The sequence below is a fragment of the Triticum aestivum genome, chromosome 5D, assembly GCF_018294505.1.
Source record: "Triticum aestivum cultivar Chinese Spring chromosome 5D, IWGSC CS RefSeq v2.1, whole genome shotgun sequence".
In the NCBI taxonomy this organism is placed as follows: domain Eukaryota; kingdom Viridiplantae; phylum Streptophyta; class Magnoliopsida; order Poales; family Poaceae; genus Triticum; species Triticum aestivum.
In genome coordinates, this window is record NC_057808.1 from 16,717,914 (window position 1) to 16,728,654 (window position 10,741).

At 41.6% G+C, this 10,741-nt stretch overlaps 2 non-coding genes and 1 pseudogene across 2 annotated transcripts; all 3 read right to left on the bottom strand.

Moving 5' to 3' along the window:
- Positions 1-4,384: 4,384 nt before the first annotated feature.
- Positions 4,385-4,463, bottom strand: LOC123126965 (uncharacterized; annotated as a pseudogene).
- A 174-nt stretch (positions 4,464-4,637) lies between these two features.
- Positions 4,638-4,722, bottom strand: LOC123126957 (small nucleolar RNA Z199). Its single transcript, XR_006462150.1, has one exon. It is a non-coding gene; the product is annotated as a small nucleolar RNA Z199 (small nucleolar RNA).
- An 84-nt stretch (positions 4,723-4,806) lies between these two features.
- On the bottom strand, positions 4,807-4,900 carry LOC123126365 (small nucleolar RNA R64/Z200 family). The gene has a single exon (XR_006461646.1). It is a non-coding gene; the product is annotated as a small nucleolar RNA R64/Z200 family (small nucleolar RNA).
- Positions 4,901-10,741: the final 5,841 nt, after the last annotated feature.

Here is a 10,741-nt window from a genome sequence, read left to right on the forward strand (position 1 = left end):
TTTCTTTTTCTTCTTTTTAGAAGGACTAGGTGCATCAATATTATTTCTCTGAGAATCTTGCTCAATTCTCCTAGGGTGGCCTTCAGGATACAAAGGTTCCTGAGTCATTTTACCAGTTCTAGTAGCCACTCTAACAGCATAATCATTTTACTTATTATTCAATTCATTGAGCAAATCATTTTGAGCTTTAAGTACTTGTTCTACTTGAGTGGTAACCATAGAAGCATGTTTACTAATGAGTTTAAGTTCACCTTTAACATTAGCCATATAATCACCCAAGTGTTCAATCATATAAGCATTTTGTTTTAACTGTCTACCAAAATAAGCATTGAAATCTTCTTGCTTAACAATAAAGTTATCAAACTCATCCAAGCATTGGCAAGCAATTTTAGTAGGAGGGATTTCAGCTTTATCATATCTATAGAGGGAATTTACCTTTACTACATGTGTGAGGTTATCAAGACCATGAGTTTCTTTAATAGGTAATGGATTAGGATCATATATTTCTTCAACAGGCGGTAAATTAAGACCATGTATTTCTTCAATAGGAGGTAAATTCTTAACATCTTCAGCTTTAATGCCTTTTTCTTTCATAGATTTCTTTGCCTCTTGCATATCTTCAGGACTAAGAAATAGAACACCTCTCTTCTTCGGAGTTGGTTTAGGAATTGGCTCAGGAGCTGGCTCAGGAAGTGTCCAATTATTTTCATTTGTCAACATATTATTCAATAGAATTTCAGCTTCATCCGGTGTTCTTTCCCTGAAAACAGAACCAACACAACTATCCACGTAATCTCTGGAAGCATCGGTTAGTCCATTATACAAGATATCAAGTATCTCATTTTTCTTAAGAGGATGATCAGGCAAAGCATTAAGTAACTTGAGAAGCCTCCCCCAAGCTTGTGGGAGACTTTCTTCTTCAATTTGCACAAAATTGTATATATCCCTTAAAGCAGCTTGTTTCTTATGCGCAGGGAAATATTTAGCAGAGAAGTAATAAATCATGTCCTGGGGACTACGCATACAACCAGGATCAAGAGAATTAAACCATATCTTAGCATCACCCTTTAATGAGAATGGAAATATTTTAAGGATATAGAAGTAGCGGGATCTCTCATCATTAGTGAACAGGGTGGCTATATCATTTAATTTCGTAAGATGTGCCACAACAGTTTCAGATTCGTAGCCATGAAAAGGATCAGATTCAACCAAAGTAATTATATCAGGATCAACAGAGAATTCATAATCCTTAGCAGTAACACAGATAGGTGAAGTAGCAAAAGCAGGGTCAGGTTTCGTTCTAGAATTAAGAGATTCCTGCTTCCATTTAGCTAATAATTTCTTAGCATCATTTCTATCTTTGCAGGCAAAAATTTCATTAGCAATTGCTTCATCCATAACATAGCCCTCAGGCACAAAAGGCAATTCGTACTTATTAGGGGGAGAGTCTTCATCATCACTTTCATCAATATTATCAATAATTTCATTCTCTCTAACCCTAGCAAGTTGTTCATCAAGAAATTCACCAAGTGGCACAGTAGTATCAAGCATAGAAGTAGTTTCATCATAAGTATCATGCATAGCATAAGTGGCATCATCAATAACATGCGCCATATCAGAACGAATAGCAGAAGCAGGTTTAGGTGTCGCAAGCTGACTCAAAACAGAAGGTGAATCAAGTGCAGAGCTAGATGGCAGTTCCTTACCTCCCCTCGTAGTTGAGGGATAAATTGTTGTCTTAGCGTCTTTCAAGTTCTTCATAGTGACCAGCAGATATAAATCCCAAGTGACTCAAAGAATAGAGCTATGCTCCCCGAAAACGGCGCCAGAAAATAGTCTTGATAACCCACAAGTATAGGGGATCGCAACAGTTTTCGAGGGTAGAGTATTCAACCCAAATTTATTGATTTGACACAAGGGGAGCCAAAGAATACTCTCAAGTATTAGCAGTTGAGTTGTCAATTCAACCACACCTGGATAACTTAGTATCTGCAGCAAAGTGTTTAGTAGCAAAGTAATATGATAGTGGTGGTAACGGTAACAAAAGTAACGGTAGCAAAAGTAATATTTTGGTGTTTTGTAGTGATTGTAACAGTAACAACGGAAAAGTAAATGAACGAAGAACAATATATGAAAAGCTCGTAGGCATTGGATCTGTGATGGAGAATTATGCCGGATGCGGTTCATCATGTAACAATCATTACATAGGGTGACATAGAACTAGCTCCAATTCATCAATGTATTGTAGGCATGTATTCCGAATATAGTCATACGTGCTTATGGAAAAGAACTTGCATGACATCTTTTGTCCTACCCTCCCGTGGCAGCGGGGTCCTAATGGAAACTCAGGGATATTAAGGCCTCCTTTTAATAGAGTACCGGAACAAAGCATTAGCACATAGTGAGCACATAGTGAATACATGAACTCATCAAACTGTGGTCATCACCGGGAGTGGTCCCAATTATTGTCACTTTGGGGTTGCCGGATCATAACACATAGTAGGTGACTATAGACTTGCAAGATAGGATCAAGAACTCATATATATTCATAAAAACATAATAGGTTCAGATCTGAAATCATGGCACTCGGGCCCTAGTGACAAGCATTAATCATAGCAAAGTCATAACAACATCAATCTCAGAACATAGTGGATACTAGGGATCAAACCCTAACAAAAGTAACTCGATTACATGATAAATCTCATCCAACCCATCACCGTCCAGCAAGCCTACGATGGAATTACTCACGCACGGCGGTGAGCATCATGAAATTGGTGATGGAGGATGGTTGATGATGACGATGGCGAGGAATCCCCCTCTCCGGAGCCCCGAACGGACTCCAGATCAGCCCTCCCTAGAGGTTTTAGGGCTTGGCGGCGGCTCCGTATTGTAAAACGCGATGAATCCTTCTCCCTGATTTTTTTCTCCCCGAAAGTGAATATATGGAGTTGGAGTTGAGGTCGGTGGAGCGTCAGGGGGGCCACGAGGTAGGGGGCGCGCCCTAGGGGGGCAGGCGCGCCCTCCACCCTCGTGGACAGGGTGTGGGCCCCCTGATGTTGATTTTTCTTCAGGTATTTTTCTTATTTTCCAAATAGATGTTCCGTGGAGTTTCAGGTCATTCCGAGGACTTTTGTTTCTGCACATAAATAACACCATGCAAAGTTTGCTGAAAACAGCGTCAGTCCAGTTTAGTTCCATTCAAATCATGCAAGTTAGAGTCCAAAACAAGGGCAAAAGTGTTTGGAAAGTAGATACGACGGAGACATATCATATACCAGCAGAACACATAAACCCATCCATCAAAATCTTGTTTCTGAACATTGGCATCAAATCAACACAAACACTGAATTAACGTGCACAAAAGGAAAGAGCTAATACAGGGCAGGTATATGGGTATCAAAACAAACAAGAAAGAAACTACAATCTATTTTAAGTAAACTCTTACAAGAAAGATGCCCCAGTAAGTAAGCTGAATGGGTGACAAACTGAATAGTGAAACAAGTTGATAGTTGTACACTATAGTGTTTACGCACAGTGGAACTGAATGAATTTCAGATTATGTTGCATGCAAGAAGAGGAGCGGCAGTGCGCTCTAGCTAGTGTCCTAGTCAGCTTGTGCAAAACAAGCAGCATTCATCAGGATTAATTCATGGAGTAAGAAGAAATACAGAGACAACATCATCATCTGATGATGCGCTAACCAATCAACGGCTTCGTTCGTCCAGATCACAGGCAGTGTGACAGAAGAAGAGACTACCTGGACATCCTCGACGGCGGCACAGAGGTCGGGCGAGTCCTTGACGGCCTTGATGTGCTCAACGACGTTCAGCCTGTCGACGATGCACTTGAGCGGGTGGACAAAGCGCTCCCACGCAGGCTCCACGCCCTTCTCAAGCTCCTCCAGCTCGCCCTCCTGCATACAGAGAAACTTCAGATGAGCTAGACTGAAACTCTTGTCAGTTGCCACCTACATAAAATAGTGAAGACTAGAGTCTAACTCAAATGAGGTATGCATTATTTGGACGGTAAATGGAAGCTTTATATATATATATGGCTATAAGGTATGATGCAAACCAACCAAAGTTTTCATCTCCATTCTGAACAAATTAGACTGCAATGGAGTTGCTTAATATTTATAGCATGATTGGTTTTCCGTTCTGAAACTGTAGACATGCTGTGCTTGCCTCATTCTTCAGATATAATCGGTCTACAGAGATTCTGCGCCACAAAGGCACAGTAACAACTGATGGATATACAAGTACTAAGACAATACTCCCTCAGTGTCAAATAAACCCGTCCTAGAAATTGCATCAAGCAATTCGTAAGAAAACAAGAACGTGAGCAGCATTACATTTCAAAAGACAACGGTTATTTGAAGATAAGAAATCATCAGACTTTAAACTACAAATCACAGGAGTGTAACTCCTGTGATATTGTTGTAGTTTCTCATCATGTCTTGAACCACAAATGAAATCAAGCAACACTTTATATTGGAACTACAAATGGTAAATATCTTTGTTGTGGAGATAGTTCAATTTATAAACTCATTCAAGCAAAATTATATTTGTTGTGAAGATAGCAGGACTTCCTTCAGTATATGGATAGCATAGAAAGCCACAAACATATCAGGGTGTTGAGGTACCATCAGAGACTTAAATACTAAGAATCAGAGGAGAAGAGCTCCATCATATTGTTGATGGTTTATTCCTCATCACTTGACCCTCAAACATATAAGCATGCATCGACAGCAAGAAAAAAGGCTATAACAATTTATAGTTTGGCAACTATCGATATGAAATGCAAACATTATTTCTCAGAATATGAAATATCTTCTCATCAATGACAAATGGCATCTCTGAAGTCTGACATACGTCGTAGATTTCATGATTCATCACAGTATTTTGCAAACCGCGGAAACGGCACTGAGAAACCAGATGCCACCGAGGATCTCGTGACCACAGACATCACCATTCACCAATAATTAACAGTGTAAACATGTATCAGTAGAGTTGGATGAGCAGTACAAGTATAATAGTATAGGAACTAGAAGTGTTGTGCTGTGCTACAAGACCACTAGCAACAGTGCATGAGCAGTACAAGTATATTAGTATAGGAACTAGATGCCTAGGAATTGGGATAAAATCCCAAACTAGGGAATAGCACACAAAAAAGGCAGGCATTGCAAGTCTACTCTTCACTCGAAGCTCCAGGAAATAGCACACAAAAAATGAGTTGCCTCATACAGCAACCAATTTCATGTTTGTTCTAATAAAAAATAGCAACCTCCTACTATAATAATAGCAAAAGAAACACATAAGAACTCATGCTGATTGCGCCTACTATATATTAGCAAAAGTCATCGAATGGTGAGCAAACAAGACTAGAATTAACACTTGAGCGACAGAGTATCAGAAACCAATTCACGTTATAATCCAATCCTCAAAGTTGTCGCACAGAAACTCATTGTTTCTTTGTTCCAGCATCCAAATTGGATGAGCACCACGACCCAGGAGATATCTCGTGATAGCAGGCATCCCATAAGCCGCAGATATGGCCAGAGCAGTGTCACCTGCAATAAGTAAAACAAAAGAACCAAATTAATCTAGGATTACTGGGATGTGCAGCAGAATTGATGCGAAGAGATCAAAAGGGAACCAGATTAATTATCCTGTGAGAGTTACACAGGTTGACGAGGCACCTACACATGTCCAGCCGCCTTTCCATGACCGCCGGGGTTCACCGCCCTCCTCGACATCCTCAGCTCCTTGGTCGCCACCCTGACCGATCGGACCGGTCCACTCGCCCAGGCCTCTCCCCTCTCCTCTATCACCCTGCGTTGACGAGCCGCGTCAGATCGAATAGCCCACACTCCAAAAAATTGTAGAGAAACAAACCACACTCGGATTTGAAATCAAGTGCAAGAATGGCTGCAGCACATACAACTAGCATGTTACTGTTGGTGGGTGATGGGGAAAATGCATGTGAAGTGCATAAATCATAGAGGGGTATGTACAATACACACCATCTCGTCGGAAGCTAGTTTATACCTCCATCAACACCTCCCCCTCCTAGCATTCGTTCATTAGCAGCACTGAACTGCCAAAATAAATCTCAGTTATATAATTCACTATTGAATAGAGAGGAAGATAATTGCTTCTATGCAAAATGTTACACACCAGTTTATCATAAAACACAAATGGAGGTAACAGAAAGATTTAGTAAAATTCTGACATAATAGATCATATCATCCAAGCTTGCAAAGGCTTAAGATCTAACTGGCCGAATGGATTTGTAATAAGATATTGGATTTATAAAGTTGTTGCAGAAGGGACTGCAACTTTCCTGATAATTTGAGGCTCAGAACTCAAATTCCAGTCCATGGAAAGTAAGCGGACAGTCATTGGGGAACTTGATTCAGACTTCTTAGTGATGCCCTTAATGGCAGGGGGAATTGATACAGACATTAAAATAGAAAATAAGCATAGCTAAGAAGACCAGGTTCACCAACCCAAACCTAGGCAAACGCATGTTCCATCGGAGAAGCCAGCCTAACTACAACGCCATGTGATGGCTCCGGAACTGGGTTCAGTTCCGGTCCCATGCCCAGATCCCACTACGCGCCGGTAGCTGCTACTCCATATTTGGTAAAATACAACTCGACCAATCTCACCTATCCAAGCATATCTACATACGCAACCACATGGCCTATTGTTGTAGTTGCGCGTGGAAGCAGCAGGAGAGTATTACCTTGGCGGCAATCGCGCGGAGGTACTTGGCCCGGACGGTGCCGGGCGCGCGGGACCAGTCGCGGCCACGGTTCCTCTTGAGGGCCGCCCGCGCGGCAGCCACCGCCGTGTCCACGTCCTCCGAGGTGCCAGCCGGGATCTCGCCTGCGCAAACCTACCGATGAGCACCCAACGGCACGGGCGAACGGAAAAGCAGAGAGAAAGCAGGATGGATGGATCTGGTACGGACCAATGGAGGCCTTGGTGGGGGGTTGATGACGGGGAGGCGGCGGCCGAACGCGGGCGCGCGCCAATTGTCGTCGATGAAGAGCTACCGCTGCGGGATCTTCGCCGTGGCGACCATCGCGGGAGGCGGGGAGTGACTGAAGTTGCGTCGGCTCGGGTTGGTTGGTAGTACAACTGCAAGGCGCGAGGTGGAGAAGAGGTGGGGAGCACTATCCTATCGTCGAGTACGCGGCGAGCACGCACGCTTCGGGGCGCCGTAATGCCGGAGGGGAGGGAGGGAGGAGCAATCTAGATCGAGGAGAGCGAGGGGAGGGGCGGGTGGCGGCGAGGGCGGATCTGGAAGGGGAGAGGAGGAGAAGAGAGCGAGGGAAAGAAAGGAGGCGGGGGGTGGATGTAAAATTACCACAGGGCAGAGCTAGGGATTCGGGGACGGTGTGGAAGGGGTGATGACTGTCGTTGGATCCACGATCATCTGACGTGTTCGATGCATGATCCGCGTGATGCGTCCACAGACCAATTAGAATACATTATGACGTTATGACCATCTAAATTGGTCAAAAAAATCATTTTCTATTTTTCGAGTGCCTAAATTGAGTTTTTTTGTAAATGACCTACCATATATTTGTTGCAAAATGGGACCAGATCATTTTTATAATATATTAGGCCATATTTAATGTTCAATTGACAAAATGGTTGGTTGTCAAAAGTTTTCATACACCTCTGGTGAAAAAGACAAAATTTCGTCGTTTCAGCAGGAAGCGAGTCAAATTTGAACTACACCTGCCTCATAGTTTGCTCTTTATTTTTTCCAAAAATCATTTCTAGGTACATAAGTATCTACTTAATCAGAGAAACACCAAAAAAATCCAGGATTCAGCCACTAGCTAGGAACGGTCATTCCCGTCGTTTTGACAACATTTTGAAACGGGCATAAAAAATAAAAAAATAAAAAATTTGGAAAACCTTCGCAATGTGTCATTATATGTGACCAAGTTATCAGGAAAAATAATAAACTTGTAATACGGCGATTCTTTTTAAAAAGTGTTCTCAGAAACGAGCTATCATGTGTGGAGATCACTGGCTTTCAAGCCAGATGATCAATCTTATGGCCACATTCATGGCATAGTTTGTTCAAATGATCTCATATTGTTCACAAGGGTGAATATTGGAATTCCAAACAATGTGGCCTAAGGAAGTTTTCATTTTCTTTGCACAAAAAAACCATTTTCCATTTTCCATTTTCCGAGTGTCAATAATGAGGGTTTTTTGTGAAGAACCTACCAAATAATTGTTGCAAAATTGGACCAAATCAATTTTCTAAAATACTAGGCCATATTTAATGCACAATTGACCAAATGGTTGGGTGTCAAAAGTTTTGATCCACCTCTGGTGAAAAAGACAAATTCCTGCCGATTCAGCACGAAGCGGGTCAAATTTAAACTACACCTGCCTCAAAGTTTGCTCTTTATTTTTTCCAAAAATCATTTCTGGGTACATAACTATCTATTTAATCATAGAAACATCAAAAGTTTTCCAAGATTCAACCACTTGCTAGGAACGGTCAAGCCCGCCGTTTTGACGGCATTTTGAAACGGGCATAAAAAATTCAAAAAAATCAAAAAATTAGAAAACCATCGCATTGTGTCATTATATGTGACGAAGTTACCAAGAAAAATAATAAACTTGTAATACGACAATTATTTTAAAAAAGTGTTCTCAGAAATGAGCTATCACGCGTGAAGATTTATGGCTTTCAACCCAAATGCTCAATCTTATGGCCACATTCATGGCATAGTTTGTCAAATGATCTCATATTTTGCACAAGGGTGCATCTTGGAATTCAAAACAATGTTGCCTAAGGGATTTTTCATTTTCTTTGCACGGAAATATCATTTTCACAATTTTGAGTGCCCGAAATGAGGTTTTTTTTTAAGGAACTACCAAATAATTGTTGCAAAAATGGACCAAATAAATTTTATAAAATACTATGCCATGTTTAATGCACAATTGACAAAATGGTTGGGTGTAAAAAGTTTTTATCCACCTCTGGTTAAAAAGACAAATTTCCGCCGATACAGCAGGAAGCGGGTCAAATTTGAACTGCAGCTGCCTTATAGTTTGCTCTTTATTTTTTCCAAAAATCATTTCTAGGTACATAACTATCTATTTAAGCATAAATACATGGTTTGGGGGTGATATGTTGAGGTTTGGACGGTGGCCTAGGGCACCAACTCCAAAGCGCGTAGACTCGCATGCCCGCCGCGTGGTCACCGCGTGACCATGGCGTTGCCCTGCGTTCTGGGAAGCCCAGGTATGTCTAGTAGGTTTGGCACTCCCCAGGTAGATGCTTGGAAGAAAATAACAACAGAAGAATCTCACGAGGAGACCGAACTATGCTCAAACATGAATTAGCAGCCAAGTGTTTGATTAGCGGTATGGGAAATTCACAAGGCCAATGGGCCTGAGTTTTGGCCGAGGATGATCATCTACTAGGGAGACTGTTTTGGCAAATTTTCAGCTCAAATGGAGGAGTTTAGATGGCACTTGCTTTGCAATGTGCCAATCTGGACAGAAAATAAAATTTGAAGCTGGGCTCACATAGATGATTTGATTAAGCTGCAATTTGGAGGAGGGTGATAATTTGGGCATATGAAGACACTGTATAAATTTCATGCCATTTGGATGTGCATAGATAGTACTTCCTTCACTATGCTTCTAGGTGGGCAAAGACTTTAGAAATTTGCCGAGGAAGATTTACCGGGCAAATGGAGCTGAATTTTTTCATGAGGCAATGGTTTGGATAAGGAAAGAGTGCCAAAAAAATTTTAGGGCAATCGAGAATATAAAAATAGCACTTCCTTCACAAAGTGCTGTTCTGAACAGAATAGGAAAATGAATTTTGTTGAATTATATTTTAACTAGGCGAGGAAGGTTTTTGACATATTTGACGAAGATATGATCCAAAGAATTTATGAGATTTTTCTGGAATTTTGGGACTAACAGAAATAAAGGTTGCTTCACAACCTAGAGCAAAATTGACACATGGACAGGACACATAGGCAAAACTGATGAGGTGGCGCCTTGTCATAGCAATCCACCACAACTTACAAGGTTATGACCATCTATATTAGTCATGACTAGCCAGAAATAAGGTAGCGGACCAGTGTTGTCTGTTTTATGACCATTTCGTGTAAGGAAATTACGACCTTTCTAACAAAAATGGTCGTTATAGTATAGGGTTTGGAGCCCCCCAAACAGCTTTTGACCAATTGGTCTCAAATGGTCATAGATCTATGACCAATTCATCTATGGTCACTGACAGAAGGTCACTAGTTGACATATTTCTTGTAGTGGCCCCTGCCTCGTGGCTTCCTCGTTGGTTGCTTGACGTCCACTCCAAGTCCTCTGGATCACATTTGTTCCGAAAATCACGTTCCCGAAGGTTTCATTCTGTTTGGACTCTGTTTGATATCCTTTTCCTTCGAAACACTGAAATAGGCAAAAAACAGCAATTCGGGCTCGGCCTCCGGTTAATAGGCTAGTCCCAAAAATAATATAGAAGTGTATAATAAAGCCAATTAAACATCCAAAACAGAATATAATATAGCATTGAACAATCAAAAAATATAGATACATTGGAGATGTATCAATGTTCGTGCAGGTGGTAAGAAGGACAAGGCTGTACCAGATGTCCCCCCCACCGGAGAAAGTCATTGAACAGACAGTTGCGAGAGACAAGGGGGTGTCGCCCTCAAAGAGGGGCAGAGCTC